The sequence below is a fragment of the Peromyscus californicus genome, unplaced genomic scaffold, assembly GCF_007827085.1.
Source record: "Peromyscus californicus insignis strain IS unplaced genomic scaffold, ASM782708v3 Scaffold_5__1_contigs__length_169319896, whole genome shotgun sequence".
NCBI classification, from domain to species: domain Eukaryota; kingdom Metazoa; phylum Chordata; class Mammalia; order Rodentia; family Cricetidae; genus Peromyscus; species Peromyscus californicus.
This window is the reverse complement of record NW_026294573.1, coordinates 142,907,408-142,930,778: the sequence shown is the minus strand read 5'-3', so window position 1 is coordinate 142,930,778 and position 23,371 is coordinate 142,907,408. Positions and strand designations below refer to the sequence as shown.

At 39.7% G+C, this 23,371-nt stretch overlaps 1 long non-coding RNA gene across 2 annotated transcripts; it reads right to left on the bottom strand.

The window, feature by feature from the left end:
• Positions 1-1,823: 1,823 nt before the first annotated feature.
• Positions 1,824-13,380, bottom strand: LOC128097961 (uncharacterized). Of its 2 annotated transcripts, XR_008214022.1 has the most exons (4): positions 13,254-13,380; positions 8,974-9,064; positions 5,713-5,772; positions 1,824-2,204 (listed from the first exon to the last, which is right to left on the bottom strand). It is a non-coding gene; the product is annotated as an uncharacterized LOC128097961 (long non-coding RNA). The 2 variants fall into 2 exon arrangements; XR_008214021.1 differs by lacking the exon at positions 1,824-2,204 and having other exon boundaries at positions 4,158-5,772.
• Positions 13,381-23,371: the final 9,991 nt, after the last annotated feature.

Below are 23,371 nucleotides of genomic sequence, written 5' to 3'. Positions count from 1 at the left end.
GGCAATCTTACCAAAAGCAATCTACAGATTCAATGCAATCCCCATCAAAATACCAACACAATTCTTCACAGACCTGGAAAGAATAATACTCAAATTCATATGGAAAAACAAAAAACCCAGGATAGTCAAAGGAATCCTGTACAATAACACAACTTCTGGAGGCATCACGATCCCTGACTTCAAGCTCTACTATAGAGCTACAGTAATAAAAACAGCTTGGTACTGGCATAGAAACCGATATGTGGACCAATGGAATCGAATTGAAGACCCTGACATTAATCCGCACACCTATGAACATATAATTTTTGACAAAGAAGCCAAAAGTGCACAATGGAAAAAAGAAAGCATCTACAACAAATGGTGCTGGCAAAACTGGATATCAACATGTAGAAGGCTGCAAATAGATCCATATCTATCACCGTGCACAAAACTTAAGTCCAAGTGGATCAAGGACCTCAACATAAATCCAGCTACTCTGAACCTGCTAGAAGAGAAAGTAGGAAGTAGTCTTGAACGCATTGGCATTGGAGACTACTTCCTAAATAGAACACCAGTAGCACAGACTCTGAGAGAAACAATCAATCAATGGGACCTTTTGAAACTGAGAAGCTTTTGTAGAGCAAAGGATACGGTCAACAAGGCAAAGCGACAGCCTACAGAATGGGAAAAGATCTTCACCAACCCCACATCTGACAGAGGACTGATATCCAGAATATATAAGGAACTCAAGAAATTAGACATCAAAATGCCCAACAGTCCAATTAACAAATGGGCTATAGAACTAAACAGAGAATTCTCAACAGAGGAAACTCAAATGGCCGAAAGACATTTAAGGAATTGCTCATCATCCCTAATCATCAGGGAAATGCAAATCAAAACAACTCTGAGATACCACCTTACGCCTGTCAGAATGGCTAAGATCAAAAACACTGAAGACACCTTATGCTGGAGAGGATGTGGAGCTAGGGGAATTCTCCTCCACTGCTGGTGGGAATGCAAGCTTGTACAACCACTTTGGAAATCAATATGGCGCTTTCTTAGAAAATTGGGAATCAATCTCCCCCAAGATCCAGCTATACCACTCTTGGGCATATACCCAAGAAATGCTCAACCACACCATAAGAGCACTTGTTCAGCTATGTTCATATCAGCATTGTTTGTAATAGCCAGAACATGGAAACAACCCAGATGCCCTTCAACTGAAGAATGGATAAACAAAATGTGGTACATATACACAATGGAATACTACTCAGCAGAAAAAAACAATGGCATCATGAGGTTTGCAGACAAATGGATGGATCTAGAAAAAATCATCCTGAGTGAGGTAACCCAGACTCAGAAAGACAAACATGGTATGTACTCGCTCATAGCAGGATACTAGACATGAAACAAAGATGAATTGTCTGCTACTCACATCACCAGGGAGGCTACCCGGAAAACAGGACCCCAAGAAAGACACAGGGATCGCCCAATGACAGAGAAATGGAATGAGATCTACATGAACAGCCTGGACATGAGTGGGGGTAATGAAAGGCGAGGGTCGAGGGAAAGAGAGCTTGGGGGAGCGGGAGATCCCAGCTGGATCAACAACAGAGAGGGAGAACAAGGAATAGGAGACCATGGTAAATGAAGACCACATGAGAACAGGAAGAAGCAAAGTGCTAGAGAGGCCCACAGAAATCCACAAAGATACCCACACAACAGACTGCCGGCAATGGTCGAGAGACAGCCCGAACTGACCTACTCTGGTGATGGGATGGCCAAACACCCTAATTGTTGTGCTAGAAACCTCATCCAACTACTGAGGGATCTGGATGCAGAGATCCATGACTAGGCCCTGGGTGGATCTCTGGGAGTCCAATCAACGAGAATGAGGAGGGTTTATATGAGCGAGAATTGTTGAGACCAAGGTTGGATAAAGCACAGGGACAAATAGCCAAATGAATGGAAACACATGAACTATGAACCAATGGCTGAGGGGTCCACACTGGATCAGGCCCTCCGAATGGGTGAGACAGTTGATTGGCTTGATCTGTTTGGGAGGCATCCAGGCAGTGGGACCAGATCTTGTGCTCATTGCATGAGTTGGCTGTTTGAAACCTGGGGCCTATGCAGGATTGTTTGGCTTGGCCTGGGAGGAGGGGACTAGACCTACCTGGACTGAGTCTACCAGGTTGACCTCAGTCTGTGGGGAAGGCTTTGCCCTGGAGGAGATGGGAATGGGGAGGGGGGGGCGTTGGGGGGAAGGTGAGGGGGACGGGAGGGGGGGAGAACAAGGGAATCCGTGGCTGATATGTAGAACTGAATTGTATTGCAAAATAAATTAAAATAAATTTAAAAAAAAAAAAAAGAGGTGGTGTGGGGCGGGTGGTTTTTTGGTCTTTTTAATGAGTTTTGGGTCTGGGATAATTTTCGTTGTTTAGGGGAGTTGGTTACAAGTTGTTGTCAAGGGTTAGGAAAAAGGCTAAGCAAAGGAGATTAGATTTAAGGTTCTTGTTTAAAAAAAAAAAGAGAAAGAAAGAAGAAGAAAAAGACAATTACTAGTTTTAAATACTTTACATTGGATTGGATTGTTTTATATTGTATACAAATTATATATATTGAAATTGATATTGTTAGAAAATGCTATATGTATATTTCTAATTGTACTTATACCGTTCATTTAACAATGCAATTTTCTGATCCTTGAATGTTATTATTACCAACTATTAGGATATAAAGAAATGAAAGTTAGTAGTTAGATATTACAATAGAAGTTGTAGTCATATTAGATATGTTTTAAAAATTGAGCAGATATATTTTAGACAGGTCATCTTCAAACCCTTCAGAGATCTACAGAATATGGCATTTAAAATGTTTTAATAACTTAGAAAATTTTTCTTTTTTGTTATGATTATGAGACATGTCGGCTCCTGGCAGTACCAATCTACTTCAGAGAAAATATGGGCATTGAAGAAATTGCATATGGAGTTAACTTTCATTGTGGCAAAAGTTAGCCACTGGACAACAAAGTATCCTTGAATCAACTGCTGACAAAATGGACAGACAGGACATGAAACAAAGGACTACTGATTCTTGCCAAAACGAGTGTGGTTATGGCTTTATCAAAAGGCATCTTCTGAGGCCAGGACAATATGGCACCATCCCTGAAGTTGCCTTCGCAATTCGGAAAAGGTACAGTGCCCTTTTCTTCGAAGGCAGCTGAATAGGCAGTGGGCCGATGGCTTCTGATGTGCAATGGAACAGCAGCTGAAACAGTTATTCTTGAAGAGTAACTAAGCTCATGCCTCGCAATAGTAAACTGGCATTTGACAGAGGGATGTGGAGAAGAACGGGATGCTAAGATGAAGCCATATATACACAGCCAAGAAGAATGGACAGCTGAATTAAAAAATCAACAACAATTTCCAGAATTTAAAATCCTGAATCATGACATGACACTAGTGGAATTCAGGTGTTTCTGGTACATGGACTGCTCTCACCCAATGTGAGGTTGAACTGTCGACCTTGTGTACATCCTACTTCACAAATGAGTCTGTCAGATATGCTAAGCCTATAGGCTGAAGATGATGCCCCAACACTGTGGAGAAACCTCAGGTGACTGTCCAGGCAGCTGACTGTTTCTGTCAACTCACAAATTTTTTGGAAGTTGCTTGCATGCACTTTCTGTTTTTATTTTTGTTAGCTAATATTATTTCCTTCTTGGGTCTCTGAGGGAGTTGAAGATTAGTTAGTTATAGTTGAAGGTTAGTTAGTTATAGTTGAAGATTAATTAGGATAGAAAGTGAATTAGATACATTTTGGACTTAACAAAATAGGATAGATAATGAAATTATTTTCTCTGAATTTGTCAAATACAAATGGACTAGACATTGTTTAGACATTTATTACTTGTATATATTGTATATAGTCATTGTACTTTTGTATATAGTTTTTCTTTTGTTAGTTATAACCTTTTTCTTTTTTTTCCTTTTTATTAAAATAGAAAAGGGGAAATGTGGTGGTATTTTACTTATACTGAAATGTGATTTTAATTGTATGTTAATAAATAAAGTTGTCTGGGGGTCAGAGCTAAAAAAAAAAAAAAAAAATCAGGTCCCTCTAATAAAAAAAAAAAAAAAAACTGAAAAAAAAAAAAAAAAAGAAGCTGTTTGCAATTGATAGCTACTGAAAGAAGAGGAAAATCAGTTTTCTTTAATTGGAGTGACAGTGTGACCACACTCCAGGGCAGGAGTAGTAGCAAGTCAACATAATTTGGACTTTGATGTTGTTTTTGTTTAATTTTTATCATTTGAACAAAGAGAACATGGAGTTGGGAGCATAAAGAATTGGGGAAAATTTTGAGTGAATTTGGGGGATAGAAAAGAATAGATTCAAAATGTGTTGTGTGAAATTAATAAAAGAATAAATGAAAAAAATTAAAAAAAAAATATACATATTGGTTTAACTCAACATCTTTTACGATCAAATGTTTTTCTGCAGTTAAAAATCCCAAAGACAACACAATCCAGATTTTCTGTGTAATATTCATCTTCAAGTGGCTTATTTTTATATTAATTTTACTGTCTCTTTAAAGACTTTATTTTTTAAAACTATGTATTTGTTTATATAACTGTATATATCACCTTTTTTGTCTCTTTCAAGCCTACGTATCTTTTACACATATTGTAAACTATTACATCTGAATTTGTCTTATTGTGAATCTATTGCTTTAAACTGCAGCATTTGTAAGACTGAAAGGGTGCTATGGCTGCTGGCTCCGCCCACCTCAGCTTCCCAACATGGCAATGGTACCTTTACCGTTTACCGCCAGTTCTGGGAGCTATCGTGGGTCTATGCTTTTAGCCAAGCAGCGTGTAGCCCAGAAACCTCTTTTTTTTTTGTTTTGCATTAGCAAAGGCTAAATCCACCACGCAGCTTAATGTGCCACTTGCAGAGGCCTCATTCCTGCCATACTGCAGGTCAAGCGCGCACACCAGGAACCCACCAGTAGCTCAAACCGGCAGCTGCCGCTCAATTGAGAGAGACAACTAGGAACTGTTTTAGCTCCGTTTTAGAATCTTTTTTCTCTTTTTTTAGGTGGAAACTCTTGCCACCATGTTGAACGCCATTTATAGCTAGAGTTTTCCTGCCTGGCCCACAGTCAGGACAAATCTCTCTCACCTGCCAGTCCCACAGCTGCTCAGAACCGACCAAGTAAACACAGAGACTTACATTGCTTACAAACTGTATGGCTGAGGCAGGCTTCTTGCTAACTGTTCTTATAGCTTAAATTAATCCATTTCTATAAATTTATACCTTGCCACATGGCTCGTGGCTTACCGGCATCTTCACATGCTGTTTGTCATCGTGGTGGCTGGCAGTGTCTATCTGACTCAGCCTTCCACTTCCCAGCTTTATTCTCCTCCTTGTCCCACCTATACTTCCTGCCTGGCCACGGGCCAATCAATGATTTATTTATTGACCAATCAGCAACACACTTGACATACAGACCATCCCACAGCAACATATCATGTTCTTACTGTGTCTGCTAGTCCTATTTCTAAATAATAATCCAATCCTTTGCAGAGCATTGTAATTTCTCACCCCTTAGTGGATAGAAATGTGTCACTGGAGAATTTTTAAGTGACAATCATCAGGAGCCACAAGCCTTTCTCAGCTGTCATGGCATGCAGCAGTGTGGGTGCAAAGAAGGGATCTTGGATTGCATACCTGCAGGAATCCATGAAGAGTGCAGTAGCAAAGGCTACATGGGGCCTGGCTCTCCAGCAACTAGGAAGGAAACAGAGAAGCATGAATTTATATTTTTATGCATTGTTTTCGGAAACAATTTAATGTATGGGCTACTTAGATCATAACCATTGAAGGGTGCTTTCCATTGCAAAGCAGAGTGGTGGCTTTCACTGCAGAGGCCCAGCCTGTGAGCATCCCATTGCATTCCACTTTGTTCTCTTTTCATACTGTGGAAGACAGCAGTAACATGAGCAAATTGGAATAATTCTCTCTCTGTTCCCCTCCCTGACTGCCCCCTCTCTTCCTCCCCCATCCCTCATGCTTTCATTGAGTTAGGTTTCTTACAATTAATGTAAGTAGACAATATAATTACTCATGGAGAAAACTGCAAAAAGGGGATGCTTAGCTGAAACCTAAACCCCCATGTTCTCTGGGTCTCTCCTGAAGGCCCTTTTCATGTATGCCTTCATTGTCTTCTGCAGGTTGTTAAATGATACAAGTCGATGGTGGGCGTCAATCCCCCCTCCTACAGGCCTTTGCTTCACCCCCTTCTTGTGCAGGCCTCTCCTCATTCTCCTGCCACATTAATACTTGCCCTGAAATCCTATCACTTTGCTGGAGGATTGATGTAAGTCTCCAGCAATTAACATAATTACAAGCCTGATTATCTTCTAATTGCATTATGAGTATTTGGTTATTCACTACACAAATTAGAGAAAATTGAAGAGGACCAAGATCCTGGGGTGTGGGCGTTGAGCTTTCTTACACAGTTGTGAGAATTTGAATGCAAAGTCTTAACCCAGGTGAGGACTGTTCTTTAGTCTATGGATTAACGGTTGGTGCATTTGGAAGAAAGCTTTCCTTTTCCTTTCATTTTCCTTGTTAATGACACAAAATTTCCTCTGAATTATTTATAAATTCTCTGCAAAATGCCAATGATCATAAGATAAGCTGTAGCATGTCCACATTGGTCTATGTTGGTTTTTGTATGAATTTGTGATCATAAAACATGAATAAATAAATAAATAATGGGAAATTACTAAACAAATAATAAGTAGAAAATACTCCAAGTCACAAAGGGAACTTGTAAATGAGAACATCAGTAATACATAAAAATAATCCTAACAAGAACTCCAGGATGGAATTCACTATTATGAAGAACCAAGATGCTCAGGTCTCCAATGTGCAATTTTTCCATTGTGCTGCAATATCAGACTTGGATCAAATTTCTCTCTAAATAGAGGGCAGAGTCATCCACATTGAACAGCTTGTGGGACAAATGACTCTGTTTCCTTCACTATTCCACAGTGCTGCATTCTCTCACTTGAATCTTATGCTGCAACTATGAGACTCTCAAAAATTTAGAAAATGGCTGCATAGATGAGTTTAGATCACACAAAAATCTCAATTATAAATAAAATAATAATGAAGATAAAGACTGACAGGCTTAGAAACCCTGAAGTAAAAGATTTGACAACATACACCAAAGCGAAGCAAAACTCCCAATAGCATATGCCAAGCAAAACAAAAGGAGACACAGATACACACACACACACACACACACACACACACACACACACACACACACACATACTTTTTTTTCTCAACTCCTGACATTTGGAGTCATTTGACATTTAAAAGGGAAACTTTATTAAATGATCAGGGAGAATGAAATGAAAAATTTTGACATAAAGCAAACAACATAAAAATAGCCAAAAGATGCACTCCCGAGATGACCAGAACTCCCTGAGCTCTGTGGAGGGCTTCCTACACCTTGGCTTGCTGCCACCATGAAAAGAGCATGATGCCATCTGAGTTTGGGAAATGCAAGTTTTTATTCATTTAATAAAAATAGTGGTTGAGTTCCAGGCAACAAAACAGTATCAGCTTTTACACCACCTAGAATCTACTATGAGTGCAAATGTACCTGCTGTGACATAAAGAGCAGGTCCTCTCAGAGCACAGAGAAAAGAAACGGGAGTTCCATTTCTGCATCATGAACGCTTTTTCCCAGCCCAGGCCTGAAGACCCTGGGAACAAAAGGAGTGTTTAAACTCAGGATTTCTGGGGTTGCCTGGGCAGCCCAGACCTCTACCAATTATGAAACCAAAGGCTTTTCCTGGTGAAGAGACAACTGGATTGTAGAATTCCAGAAGGAATTCATGGACAAAGGAGCTGGTGGAGGTGTGGGTGGATGCTATTTAGTAAGAGACGCTAAGAGTGTCCAAGCAAATGGTCATTTGAAGCTAGTTTATGTTGGTGGCAGTGAAGACAGAGAGACAGACAGACACAAAAGCTGTGGAGGAAGTGGCATCCACCAGACTGAAGAGGAGGTGAGATGCTAAGATGTGAAGTAGTAGAGTGTGATATGGTAACTCCCAGACTGCTGGAGTCTGACTTGAAGAAAGGAACCTGGAAACTCAGGGTTAAGCTTCCTGTTTGTTAATCTCATGAAGCAGTCAGAGAAACCCAAGTAGAAAAAGTCAGGAAGTTCTTGAAAAAAACTGGTTTGGATCACATAGAAGTCTTAATTAGTGATCATTAAAAAAAAAAATTATGAGGACAGAGTTGCAGACCCTGAAGCAAAGAGAGGTCTAAGGGGTACAGTACACAGGGAAAGAACAGAAAACAGGGACAGCATTAGAGACCCAACATTGGACGACTTTGGGAAAAGGGTCACGAGGAAGAGGATGGGTAGCTGTGGACTCAAGTGAAGGGTTTCTAAGGACAAACTGGGAGAAGAGGAATAGCAAGGAGAAGTGAGGGCTCAGCTCAGCAGAGCAGGTGAGAGAGACGCAAGGTTGACAAGAACTCAGACTGTCCATGGAGAACTGCAGAGAGGCTCACTACAGAGAACCCTCAGGGCACAAGGCACAGGGGTGAAGTGCATGAAGAGCAGAGTTAGCAAGACCTGAAATCTGCTGTTTGCCTTCATTGAAACAAGAAGGACAGGGGAAGTGATAAGAATTCCTCTTTAAATTTTAGTGAAAATGGCTCAGTGGGTAAGATGGTGATGCCGGTCCTGCCGACCAGATTTTGATTCCCAGGAATCCTAAGAGAGGAGAACTGCCTAATGCTAGTTGTCCTCTGCCTCCATGTACACGCATTACATACACACACATGTGCACACACACACATACACATACACACACACACACACACACACACACACACACACACACTCACACACACACGTGATAAAACAGACAAATGTGACTAAACTTAATGCAAAGAGCTTACTTAAAACTCTGTGAAGAACAGCTCCAGGGAGGTGGCAGAAGCAGTCCTTGACGGAGGGTTGACTTGTGTCACAATGCCTTGACTCCATCTCCTTAACACAGGGGTCAACAGAACAGAACAGAAGAGGAAGGAAAGTACCCAGGCTAGTAATTCACACCCAAGGGGAAATAATTAATAATTATTAAAATGAAATCTTACAACAAAGATGTAAGCTAAGTCTATGATTAGTTATTCATTGCAGAAATTTTTGAGAAAGCAACGATTTGCTTCTGAACTCTATCCCACATTAAAATGCATATTTCACATCCCATTTTAAGAAAGAATACAGATGTTCACATTGGAGAAACAAAAATTATGAGTATAAAATGTAAATTATAAAATATATATAGATCTTTCCAAAATACCCAGAAATATCAGTGGACTGCATCTTCTATAATATGATCCCATCAATTGAATATTAAGATATAAAATCGTTCACAATTTTAAGTCTGGATAGTATCTGAAGTGGAGCAAAAGGAAACACAAACGAAGCCTTGGAGGCTGCAGAGAAGGCTCAGCATTAAGAACATGTACTGTGCTGCTCTAGGAGATGGCCTGAGTCCCATTCCCAGCACCTACTATAGGTGGCTCACAGTCAGCTGTGACTCCAGCTCCAGGGGATCTGAAATCCTCTTCTAGACTCCACGGGCGCCTGAGTTCTCATGTGCACGTACTCTCCCACCCCTGTCCATACACACATGGGTACATAATTCTGAATGTAACATAAATCTTTACAAAAAGGAATGACTTTTATCCAGTGGTTTAAAGATTGTAATTCACATGGTTGACCATCTGGACTGTGAGTTTCTGCTTCAGTTTTTCTGGACCTGACTTCCCCACCTGTCTTTTGAGGCGAGAATGAAAGATAGATGGCGCTGGTGGCAGGGCTGGTTACTGCGTGGACTGGTCACGACAGAACCCACTGTTAATTTTTAGAGCTTTATTAAGAGGGAAAGGGGGTAAGGGAAAGAAGAGAGCCAGACCTGGAGAGATAGGAAGATGGGGGGGGGGGGCGGAGGGGGGGAGTAGAGCAGAGCAGGGAACAGAGAGAGAGAGCAAAGAGAGTGAGCTTGGGGTCTGCAGTCGGCTTTTTCAGGTGCAGGTTGAGTGACCACTCTGTGCCAGTGTAGTTGCCAGTGCCCCCTGATGACGTAAGACGCAAGACCCCAAGCTGCGCATGTGCAGGAGTGAGGGCAGGCTCCTAACAAAGACGACTCTCTTTCGTTTTTTTTTTTTTTTTTTTTTTTTTTTTTTGGTTTTTCGAGACAGGGTTTCTCTGTGTAGCTTTGCGCCTTTCCTGGGACTCGCTTGGTAGCCCAGGCTGGCCTCGAACTCACAGAGATCCACCTGGCTCTGCCTCCTGAGTGCTGGGATTAAAGGCGTGCGCCACCACCGCCCGGCCAAAGACGACTCTCTTAATAGAGGTGTTCCTACCCTATAGCTTGCCGAATTTGACCGTTCTGGCTTTTCCCTCAGACTGCTAGCCTGCACCCCAGCAGAGCTGAGAAAGAGTGTAGATGTGCAGTGAGGTAGGGTCAGCATAGATGCCCACCTGGGTCCAAGAGAGAAATAGCAGCTTAGACTAATTCAGGACAAATTCTTCAGACATCAATGCCAGCTGTAGCATGAGCCCTGCTCCCAGTCCCTCCCTTACCTTTTATGAAACCTAACTAGCACATGGTGACAGTATATTTCCAGGAAGGCACAGACACCCGAGATGATCTACTTCTGAAGAGAAAATTGCTCGGTTTGGGACATTTCAGTTAGGATGGGTGGGCCATGTTATTCTGGATCCATGACAAGGCAGCACAGGTTGGGAGTGCCACTCCTTGGGGCTAAGGTCATGGCCAGAACACACAGTCCCATCAAAGGCACTCCCTCAATGTTCTGCTTAGTCCCGTTTCTTAAGGATCCCATCATTTCCCAGTGGTGCCAGCCAGGGACTGAAATTTTTAACACTAGAGCCTTTTGGGAAGATTCCAGATCTAAACTAAAGAGGAAACTACTCCTCTCCTTGAGGCAGAGGTTTCTAAAGGACCACATTAATGAGGGCCTGGGACTTCCAGCTGAGGTCATTAAAACTAAGCGTTCAGAGTTGAACTTTTCCAAGGACTTTAGCTCTACTTGGTCATTTTAGCAAGCATGTTCACAACTTTCCTCTTTCTGCTCCTAAAATAAAATAAAATACATCACCCAGGGCTTCAAGGTCCACTTACACGTTCTCATTGTTACTTGGTAAGAGCTTAATTATCACTACTTTCTCCTAAATTTATTAGTATCATCTTTTACTTTGACTACTAACTTTAATAACCTGTTCTAAGTCTATAAATAATTTCTCTGGATATCCCTTCTGTCCTACTTTATTCTTTAATTGTGAATAATCTAAATGATGCATTTTAATTTTAGTATTCCAGGAGTAGGAAGAAAGTTCAGTGGGTAAGAGCACTTGCCACACAGACAGGACAGAATCTGAGTTCCTGTCATCTGTGGTGGGTGACCACATGTTCCTGAAAGGTCAGTGCTGCGGGGATGAAAGCAGAAGATTGGCTGGTGGGTACTGCCCATCAGCTTAGCTTCAGTTCCATGGAGACCCTGTCACAAAGGAATAAGGCAGATAGACAGGGGCCTGATGCTCTCCTCTGTCTTCACATAAGCACACACACATGCTTACACAGCACACACATACCACAATCACATACATACATACATACACACACACACACACATTCAAAAATGAATTAAACTAATTTTAAGAAGATGTTGGCTAAACGACTTTTATATCCTATTTTGTCTTAACTTTATTTTTGTACAGAATATGAAGTTAAAGTTACTACAAATGTCATGAGTTTGGAGTATTGAGTCTGTCCCTACTGTCAGAGTTGTTGAAAATAAATTATATATATTTACAACATATGACTTGTATATGTGTGTGTGTGTGTGTGTGTGTGTGTGTGTGTGTGTGTGAAATGCACAGAAAATGGCAAGCCAGCCACCTAATACGTGAAGAAATAACAAATTAGAGTTTTTAAAGCTCTGCATATGTTAGAACCCTTAGTACAGGACTTGGAGAATCTGGACAGTAAGTCATTGTTTATGAGACAGATTGACTATTTAATATCTCAAAAAGTCCCTTGCTTACATATACCTTTTTAAACCACTAATTATAAAAATGAAACATAATTTCTGGGAAAATAAAAGTCACATATCTTTCCATTGTAACTAAAGTGAGTACATTCTGATACTAAGGATGTCAAGCAAAAATACTTTGCTCATTAATTTTCCAGGGGAAGTGGTTTTATTTTATAACACTTACAGGAAGATATATCATAAGGTTACATGTTGCCTAACTTTCAGTGTGTGATACTGGGAACTGAACCCAGACCCTTGGGCATGTGAGACATGTCATCTGCCATTGAGTGACATCCCAGCCAAGTCCAACATTTTTAATAGACTATGTTTTAGAAGAGTTTCAAGGTCATGATAGAAATTGAATGGAAGGTGAAAGGATCTCCCCTAATATTTGCTACCTTTCTCATCACTGTGACAAATTCCTAAGAAAAGCAACTTAAACAAAGAACAGTTTACATTAACTTGTGTTTCTTTAAAGGTTCAGTCCATGTCCTTGCTGCCACTGCTTTCTGGTCTTTGGTAAACATGTATGTGAGTGCAGCAGATTGAAACTGCTCACTGGCGGTGGCCAGGACGGGAGGGAGAGGGATATAGAGAGTGGCCAAGAAGAAGCTGTTGTGACACACCTTCAGCCGTAGTGATGCTCTTCCTCAAAGCAGTCCCAGCTTCCCCACTAGTCCACTCAGTTGTGAATCTATTAATAGACTGATGCACTGGTTCAGTCAGAGCTCACTTTCCAACTCCCTAAAGCCCCACCTCTGGCCATCGCACTGTGACTGAAGTTTCAGCATGCAAACTTTGGAGGACTTCTCACATTTAAACAGATCTCTGCAGTACAGCCACAGTCTCTCCAGTATCTTCACCCCTAACTATAGTAGTATGCTTGTTACAACTGGTGAGCTAATACTGCTGAATTAGTTATTCACTGAAGTCTATAGTTTACATTGTTGTTTGCTTGGGTACTGTACTTTGTATGATTTGGATAAATGTGTGATGGCATGCATCAACCCCTGTGGTACCCTACTGGGTGGTCTCAATGCTACGAATCCTCTCTGTTCACCAGTTCCTCCTCCCTCTTCACTGGATCCAGGCAACTACTGCCATCATTTTACCTTTGCAAGAGTAATACACAAGTTCCCCAGAAATTCTGAAGTGCCTTTAAAACTTCATGATCGCAACTACAGCAACTTCTTTTTGATTGCTTCTCTCCCATTACCAGCTCTGCTGATTTTTAATGTTGTCTGTTGGTACAAAGCAAACAATTGTATAAGCATTAAAGTAGAAAAATTCATTAACAATTAAAAAATAAATACCAGTGATCAATACTTGCCTGTAAAGCTATTAACTAAGGACCTCAGATCCCAAGCTCTAGAAATGCTGCATGGACAAAACATCATACTCAGGCTCAGTTGTGTGCTGTCTGTTGTCTTGGTTGCTTTTCCTGTTGCTATAATAAAAACAAAACAAAAGAAAAATCTCTGACAAAAGCAACTCAAGGGGAAAGGATTGTCATGGACCACATTCATGGGTACAGTCTATCATTGTGGGGAAACCAACACAGCAGGAACTTGAAGTAACTGGACACATTTCATCCACACTCAGAAAACAAAGAGCGAGAAATGCATAAGAGTGCCCAGCTTGCTTTCTCCATTTTGTATAGTGCAGGATCCTCTACCCAGACAGTTCTGCCCACAGTTAAGTGGATCTTTCCTAAACAATTAGCATAAGACAATCCCTCACTGACATCCTCAGAAGTGAGCATTATTCTACAAAACCATACACAGCTGTGCCCACAAGCTTGTCTAGATGATTCTAGATTCTGTCACAGTGATGGTCAATATCAATGATTGCACCTGTGTTCCACCAACAGGATTCTGCTGTAGTGCACAAATCCTAATTTGTCTTAATAATAAAACTCAGAGTCAGATATCAGAGTAAATGCTGAAATATCAGAGAGACAAAGGAGCAAGCCACAGCCACCTCTTACCTCACCAACTCAGCCTAAAAGGGCTGAGCTCCTGTCTCCTCCTGCCTTATATTCCTCTCTCTACCCAGCCATATCACTTCCTGTCTCCACCTCCCTAGTGCTGGGATTAAAGTCCTGTGCCTTTCAAGTACTGGGATCAAAGGTACAAGATTACAAGTGCTGGGATTAAAGGTGTGAGCCTCTATTGCCTGACTCTTTCTCTTTTAGACTGGATCCACAATCTTGTGTAGCCCAGGGTGGCCTTGAACTCCTGATCTTCCCACTTCCTTCTCCCAAGTGCTGGGATTAAAGGTGTGTGCCACCACTGTAGTAGTTATATAATATAGTAGTAGTAGTTATATAATATATGTAAGTTTATTTGTTAGAAAACAAACAAAATATCACCACACTGTGCTCATTAAGAAAACAGCAAGATAGAATAATAAACAGAGGGCCTCAAAACTTCACCTAAAAACAAGTGTCCCAAAGAGATTAAGGTTGGTGTGATTTTAGTTTTTCTTACATTATTTTTCTATAGGTCCTAAATAGAAATACTAAAGTTAGATGAGTAGAAAAGCAGAGTCAGAAATGATTTTTCCTCAGATAGTAAAAAAATTACATATGGTGTACACATTAAAATTATATATATATATATATATATATATATGTCTAACTATATAAATGTATTTGCGTAACATGTATAATCCTATAAAATACATATTACTATGTACATCTTACTCCACCTTCATGTCATGTTCAAAATACATTTTGGGGGCCAACATTGGCCAGAAATATGATAAAATTCTTAAGAGATATCAAAGTTGCTATTGTTTCAAATATAGAAATGGTGAATGTACTTGGGTACGGTGGCACTTGCCTTTAATGTCAGCAGCTGGGAAACAGGAGCAGGTGGATCTCTGTGAGTTTGAGGCTAACCTGCTTTACACAGCCAGTTCCAAGCCAGCCAGGACTACAGAGAAATCCTGTCTCAGCAACAATAGCAATGGAATTGAACACAGACAGCAGCAGGGGACCAACACAGGCAGAGGAAAATGTGTTCCTCCCACAAAGAATGCCACATGTTAGCCGTGTGCCAAGCCCGCTGCTGACTTAAAAATATCTCACGCTCGATAACAGAAAGCCCTGCCTTCAAAAGGTTCAGTCTTGTGATCAGAGGTAGCAAAGAGGCAGGTAATTAATGTGATGTTTACTAATTGCTACGCTGTTAGTAGGACAGAGGGCCAGGAAGATGGCCACATATCAAATAGTCTCATCCTGTCTCACACAAAGTCCGATTTTCACCATACTTCTTTAAACCCTTTTGTTAGAAGTCTTTATGATAATCTTACAGGAACTTGAATTCTTCTGTCATGATGGTGGACTCCAAAGCAAGTATATGTTACCAAAGTCATTGATTAAGTAACTCCAAGTCTCAAGGTAAGGATGCCTTGAAGAACATGGGACAGGAGCTCTGGGTGGAAAGTGATCTTGAACACATGCTACATGTAGTTCACATTCCCAGGAATTCTGTGACCTCACTGTGTATTTCCGGGGAAAAAAATCTCTACCGAATACTCAAGTTTAAACAAATGGTTTCCGTGAAAGTTGTGTCACGGAAACTCTGGCGTTGTGTGGAAAGTTCTTACCAGAGGCTCCTGGCTTCGATCACTGCTTGTACACACCATTGCATCATGGAAAAGGTTCAAAATAGAGATTCAGTGAAAAGAGTTACTTTTACTGATGGTTAAGGGCATTTGTAAGTGAAGCTGGCTTTTTCCCTGCGAGTACGTAGAGGAAAGAACATAATGAATTCTAAGCCGGCTTTATTCTACTGCCTTGGTTCAGAGGCCAGCAACACCCACACTGTGCTTGCACCACACGGGTGCAAACATCAGCAAAGCACCAATCAGGGGCCTCAGAAGGCCGGCAGAAGCCCCCACGAATCCCTACATCAGTGTACCTTACCTAGTTCCCCTTTCTTCTTGGTCCCTCGGACTCTACCTCCCGGCCCTAGAAATGCAGTATTTCTCCCACAATCTCCTGCAGTGTGTCACTGAAGCAGGAGAGGTATAACACAATCTGAGATTACGGTTTTCAAACCCAACAGGATTGAGATGTCAGGAGGAGTCACCAGCACAAGTTATAAGTAACTCTAGGAGTTTCTCTTTCATGTCACTCTTTCAGCAAGGCTGCATCAAGTGCTTAATATGGGAAACACCTAATAAAACCTGTGGGGCTGTGGTTCGCTGATCTCTGAAGAAGCAGCTGCCTGAACTCTCTGAAGTGTACTCGGTGAAGAGGTGGGAAGATGAGCTGCAGACTGGGAGAGAGTAGTTACAAACGATAGACACATTAAAGGACTAGTATCTAGCACATGCAAAGAATTTGCAAAACTCAACAGTTACAAAGAGTAAAAATACAAATCAAAAATGAGTCAAAACCACAGATAGTTATTCTCTGAGAAGTATGGAACACAAAATTAAGGGCACAAAAATCTGTTCAGCTTCCAGATATCCCACTTATGGCACAGCTTCCATCTAAGAAGAGAACAGGCTCTGTAAGAGAAGTCTTGATGGTCACAGTATATAAAGACACTTAAGACAACCAAACTGTGTACTTAAAATGCTTTATTTTCATCATATTTCCCCTCCCCCAACACCTCACAGATTCTCCTCAGCTCCCTTCCCACCAAACATATGTTCTTTCTCATTCTCAAAATAGTAATAATAATAACAGCCTACAAAATGAAAATCTAAGCAAACAAAAGACTAGTAGAACAAAAAATGCCAAAATTAAGCAAACACCCCCCAACAAACACACACACTCAAAAAAAAAAAAAAACCCATGAAGTTCATTTTGTGTTAGCCAACTATTCTTGGGCATGGCACCTGCCACGGAGCTTGGTGACTGACGTACCCAGTGGCACTCCTTTGGATAGCAGTGATTTTTCCCCTTGCCAGCAGCTATATTACAAATAGTTTCTTGGTGAAAAATAATTTTTAATTAAAAAAAAAATTTGGTTTAGACAGAAAATGTTATATTGCATGTCTTATCTCAATACAAATTGTATATATTGAATGTTTATTATTTTAATGGGGATTATGATGGTGTTACTGTGCCCACATGGAGGTCAGAAAACAACTTATTTATAGGAGCTAGCTGTCTCCTTTATCATGTGGGCCCTGGGGGTTGAGCTCAGGTGACCAGTATTGACTGCAAGTGCTTTTACCCTCTGAGCCATCCTGTTTGGTGACTTCAGAACAGATTCTTTTCAGTGTCTTACAATAGGCCATAGGTCTAATCACTTGTTCCTAAAGCATGTTAGGACGCGTATGGAGGAACTTAAGGGAGTGCATATCTGAGTAAAGCCCCCAGGCCTGGTGTTTCCTGCAAGTCTTAGTTGAACCTGCCTTCCCTAGAGACCAGATCCTTACATACTACCGGTGAAAAGCAAATAGAGCATGCTCCTTGCTTCATTACCTTATTAGAGGTTGACTCTGTGCCTAACTACCGAGAAAAATATGTTGTTTCACTGTCACCTTACTTATTTACCTGAAGCAAGGTACATAGAAAGTGCTACTTGTTCTTTATTTAGCTTTTATGAGACAGCACAGGAAACATGTACTCTTAAGACAGCACTGCTTTTCTTGAGGTAATAGTTATATCATAATTAGTTTTAACAAAAGCTTTAACACTCAAAATGTTTGTATAAAATTCTAAGGAGATGTATTTTCAAAACTTTAACAAAAGTTATTCAATTTTCAACATGTCATCAATCTCATCCAACGATTACAATAAACTGAAAACCGAACATCTTATTATTTATGATAGTAAGTGAACATATATCTTAATTTCTCATTCCTTCTCTCTCTTTCTCCTTCTGTGTGTGTGCATGTATATGTGTGTGTGTGTGTGTGTGTGTGTATTATGTGTGTGTGTGGTGTGTATGTGTGTGAAGCTAGTTGTATCTGTAAGCAAAAGAGAATGACATTTAGGACAGGTGAAAACCTATGAGTCTTTTACATGCATGTGCTCTGTATAAGCCTAGGAACCCTGGGTCTCCATGTACATAACCTTAAATAACCCTGTGGAGGGATTTTCAAACTCAGTTATCTTCATTGCCTAATGGGAAGAGAAGGCTAGAGGAGAGACCTTCATAAATATCTATCAGTCTTATTTAATGAGAAGAGAAAATTCCATACAACTTTTATCAGGCCTCCATTGAACATCTTTCTAAGAAATCCCAGCTGTCTGAATGTTCCCTGAGATATATTGAAAACACAATTATATTGGACCCTTTTAGGGTGAGTTATCTATCTCCCTCCCCCTTCTGTGTCAGTCTGTTCTTTGAGTTGGGTTATGATCAGTTATAGACAGTAGAGGTCAAGATATCAAATCATCATTTCTTCGTACAGGGATGGAAATGCCCATACACTGGACTTCTTTAGGTCTTGGACAGTGGGAGGACTGTTTTTCTCTGTGGTGATTGTAAATTTAATGACATGTGTTCTGAAGAGTCTTTTGGTGGTGGTGGTGGGGTGTTCAAGCCAGGGCTTCTCTGTGTAGCAATCCTGTAAACAGAAGTTTCTGTCTGGCCAGAAACTCCAAATATCCAGCAGCCACTTCCCAAATTACCACACAGAGAATTATTTTACTTATAAATGCTTGGCCAGTAGCTCAGGTTTATTACTAACTAGCTCTTACACTTAAATTAATCCATAACTCTTATATATGTTTAGGCATGTGGCTTGGGAGTTTTTTTCTCAGTATGGCATTCTCATCTTGTTTCCTCTGCGTCTGGCTGGTGAGTCCTGACTCTGCCCTTCTTCCTCCCAGCATTCTTAGTTTGGTATCCCCACCTATACTTCCTGCCTGGCTGCTGGACAATCAATTTTATTAAACCAATTTGAGTGACAAATCTTTACAGTGTGCAAAAGGATTATTCCACAGCATTTCCCCTTTTTTGTCTAATTAAAAAGGAAGGTTTTTAACTTTAACATAAGATTACATAAAACAAAAAGAGTTATTAAGTAAGAATTACAGCAACACTATCTTGTAGATATAAACAACCTTCTTATTAAATAAGAAACACAGAACCAATGCAAAGAAGAAAGCCAAGAGGTCAGAGCTAAGAGCTAAAACCTTACCCTTCCTCCTGCAGTGGTCCTACCTCTCCAAACCAGAGCTACCCCTGTGTTAAAGTCTTTATATAGAGTTCCTGTTCTGCCTTCTCATTGGTTGTAAACCCAACCACATGACCTCCTCGTCACGGCCTGTCTGTATAGACCTCCAGGTTTTCCATGTTTGGTATTGAAATTAAAGGCATGTGTATCCAATAATGGCTGTATCCCTGAACACACAGAGACTTACCCAGCTCTGCCTACCAAGTGCTGGGATTACAAGCGTACGCCACCACTGCCCTGCTTTCCTATAGCTTGCTAATAGCTCTGACCCCTGGGCGACTTTACTTATTAACATACAAATAACATTTTAATACAAATAAAATATCACCATATTTCCCTTTTCTATTTTAATAAAAAGGAAAAAAAGAAAAAGCTTATAACTAATATAAGAAAAACTATATACAAAAGTACAATAACTATATACAATATATACAAGTAATAAATACCTAAACAATGTCTAGTTCATTTGTATTTGACAAATTCAGAGAAAATAATTCCATTATCTATTCTATTGTATCTAATTCACTTTCTATCCTAATTAATCTTCAACTATAACTAACTAATCTTCAACTCCCTCAGAGACCCAAGAAGGAAATAATATTAGCTAACAAAAAAATAAAAACAGGAAGTATATGCAAGCAACTTCCAAAAAATTGTGAGTTGACAGAAACAGCCAGCTGCCTGGACAATCATCTGAGGTTTCTCTGCAGTGTTGGGGCATCATCTTCAGCCTATAGGCTTAGCGTATCTGACAGACTCATTTGTGAAGTAGGATGTACACAAGGTCAACAGTTCAACCTCACATTGGGTCAGAGAAGTCCATGTACCAGAAACACCTGAATTCCACTAGTGTCATGTCATGATTCAGGATTTTAAATTCTGGAAATTGTTGATGTTTTTTTAATTCAGCTGTCCATTCTTCTTGGCTGTGTATATATGGCTTCATCTCAGCATCCCGTTCTTCTCCACATCCCTCTATCAAATGCCAGTCTACTATTGAGAGGCGTGAGCTTAGTTACTCTTCAAGAATAACTGTTTCAGCTGCTGTTCCATTGCACATCAGAAGCCATCGGCGCACTGCCTATTCAGCTGCCTTCAAAGAAAAGGGCACTGTACCTTTTCCAATTTGCAAAGGCCACTTCAGGGATGGTGCCATATTGTCCTGGCCTCAGAAGATGCCTTTTGATAAAGCCATAACCACACTTGTTTTGGCAAGAATCAGTAGTCCTTTGTTTCATGTCCTGTCTGTCCATTTTGTCAGCAGCTGATTCGAGGATACTTTGTTGTCCAGTGGCTAACTTTTGCCACAATGAAAGTTAACTCCATATGCAGTTTCTTCAATGCCCATATTTTCTCTGATGTATATTGGTACTGCCAGGAGCCAACATGTCTCAAAAAAGAAAAATTTTCTAAGTTATTAAAACATTTTAAATGCCATATTCTGTAGATCTCTGAAGGGTTTGAAGATGACCTGTCTAAAATATATCTGCTCAATTTTTAAAACATATCTAATATGACTACAAGTTCTATTGTAATGTCTAACTACTAACCTTCATTTCTTTATATCCTAATAGTTGGTAATAATAACATTCAAGGATCAGAAAATTGCATTACATTGTTAAATGAATGGTACAATTAGAAATATACATATAGCATTTTCTAACAATATCAATTTCAATATATATAATTTGTATATAATATAAAGCAATCCAATCCAATGTAAAGTATTTAAAACTAGTAATTGTCTTTTTCTTCTTCTTTCTTTCTCTTTTTTTTTAAACAAGAACCTTAAATCTAATCTCCTTTGCTTAGCCTTTTTCCTAACCCTTGACAACAACTTGTAACCAACCCCCCTAATCAATGAAAATTATCCCAGACCCAAAACCCATTAAAAGACCAAAAAAAAACCACCCGCCCCACACCACCTCTTTGGGAATGTGGGCGTCATATTCTTGAAATTGCTTCCTGCTGGGTATGGGTGAAGGTATCTTTATCCTGAATAGAAAAATTTTAGGTTAATTGTCAAATTTTAGGAAAGGTAACTATATCCTTCATTATCCAGTCTGTGTATAATGCCAAAGTTCAGGGTTTATCTCAAGTCCTTATTCAAGTAGTCTTTGAGACTGGATCATCTCAGCTAGTCATCTCAAAATTGCTATGAGCACCTTGTAGTTCAAAGCTGGTCTGTAGATGATGTTTGTCAGCTTAGTGATATTATTGTTGTCCACGTGGAATTGTTGTTGTTGTGGGGCCCCATCTTCTTCCTGGAGACTTCAGTTGATGTTAGGCCTGGCCGTGATTTCCTGCAGAAAACTGATAAGAGACTCGAACACAAAGACATATATATGCAGCTAATTGAAGCCTTTTTTCTAGAATTAATTAATAGTCTATATGACCATTCATATCTTAACAAAGTTTAAAATGTATATATATCTATATATCTATATATATTAATCTTGTAAATTTTGATATAAAATTTATACTTTAAGAAAAGTTTAAAGAATCAGAATGGAATCAAAGAGTTGAGATTAGTAATAGAATAGTCCCTTAATTAATTTGGCTTTTCTCCTGTCCCATAGCAGAAGATGGCTCTTTTCTTCTGGCATGAAACAGGGAGTTTGCATTTTCCTTTTAACAACATGCTTGAGTTTAAAGAAGGAGAGAGCCATTCTCCAACTCCAAAGTCAGCTTTAAATTTTAATTGAACTGGGACTATAAGAAAACTAATAGTGTTAAATCTTTAAAGAAAAACAGAAACAAACATTTAGGAAGACATAAAATTTTTTAGATAACATACTTATATGCCATTTCACTCTGTTTCTTAGGATAGACGATTTGTCCATTTTCTTCAGTTGTCTCATTTGTCTAGTGTTCTTCAAATTCCTTAACCTTCATTCTCCTAAAAGACAAAAACAAAAACCTTTCCCCAAGGTTGTTTGGGGATGTTCCTTTTTGCCAAGTTATCTGATTAAATGAAGAGGCATGTGTTACTGGTGTAAGTTAGTTTAAATTGGATGTTTATGATAGTTGATGAACTATCACCTCCTCTAATTAAGAGGTCTCTCTTGTTCAAATTGAACCTTTATCAATTTTGATGGTACCCACAGCTTATCTTCTCTTGTAGAAATAAAAGCAAAACCTCATCCCCAATGTAACACATATCCTGGTTTCCATTCTGAGGTCAGCACATCCTTAAAGTATATAGGTTGATTTAATTCTGTAGTTTTTTCTATTATCCAATGTCTCTCTGCAGCTGTTGTTCCTTTCTCATTGGCATTGAGAAAATTCAAAGTTAATAGAGCATTATGTAGTCTATTTCTGGGGGGTTTTGTTACTCCTTTTTGTTTATTTAGCATATCCTTTAGAGTTCTGTTTGATCTTTCTATAACTGCTTGACCTGTAGGATTATGTGGTATACCTGTAACATGGTTTATATTATAATAAGCAAAAAACTGTTTCATTTTAACAGAGACATATGATGGAGCATTATCAGATTTGATTTGTGCAGGTGTACCCATAAAGCCATAACTTCTAGCAAATGAGTGATTACAGAATCAGCTTTTTCAGAACTCAGATCAGTTGCCCATTGAAATCCTCAATAAGTATCAATAATGTGGTGTACATATTTCAGTTTTCCAAATTCTGCAAAGTGAAACACGTCCATCTGCCAGATTTCATTCTTCTGGGTACCCTTTGGGTTACATCCTGCTGGTAATGGTGTTTGATTGTAGAAGGAACAAGTAGGACATTTCTTTACTATTTCTTTGGCTTGTTGCCAGGTTATGGAAAAATCCTTTTTTAAACCTTTGCTATTTACATGATGTTTTTTATGAAATTCTGAGGCCTCCAGCACATTTCCTATCAATAATTTATCAACCACATCATTGACTTGTGCTAGAGGGCCTGGCAGACCAGTATGGGATCCAATGTGAGTTATATATAAAGGATGACTCCTTTTCCTGATTGTATCTTGTAATTGAATAAATAGTGAAGTTAATTCTGAAGCATCGTGGATAAATTCTGCAGTCTCAATATGTAATACTACTCTTTCAGCATACTGAGAGTCAGTTACTACAATGAG